Here is a 579-nt window from a genome sequence, read left to right on the forward strand (position 1 = left end):
GCAGAAAAAAAAACGTTTTTTTTTTTAAGTTCTGTCTAACGTTTTATGCAGTTTGATTATATGGTAAATATAATACATTTGCAGCTTTCATTGTTGCGACTCTGATTACAATATAGCTGAAATTGTTTTACTTATATATGAGCAATAATTGCCAAGAACGTTATCTCATAATAAACCAACAGCTTTACGAAAAGGGTGGTGGGTTTGCATTGTAATTCTTGCTTTCAAATAGGTGTGTCTGGTATACGTAAAAGAAAGTACCACCGCACTGTAAATCGTTCTTTATTCAGCTTCCGCAATGACAGAGCTATAAGGGTGCAAGAGTGCAATGCAAAATTCCACATTGATGTTGTTGAGAGGCCTATCAGGATTATGTTTAATATCAGACTATTCGAGCGAATGCACTGATAAGAGAATTAGCCAGTAAGATCAAAAGCTTGACATTGGCTTTCGTGCGATGTGTGCCAAATACTCGCGTTTCTGAGGATGTGGTCGCCTCGCGCGCTCGAAGGACAGGGGGCTAGGGCCTCTGGGCTTAGCTGACCCGGGTCGCCACGCTCAACGGCACTGGAAAGACAG

This window comes from Penaeus monodon, chromosome 28, assembly GCF_015228065.2.
Source record: "Penaeus monodon isolate SGIC_2016 chromosome 28, NSTDA_Pmon_1, whole genome shotgun sequence".
Taxonomy (NCBI): domain Eukaryota; kingdom Metazoa; phylum Arthropoda; class Malacostraca; order Decapoda; family Penaeidae; genus Penaeus; species Penaeus monodon.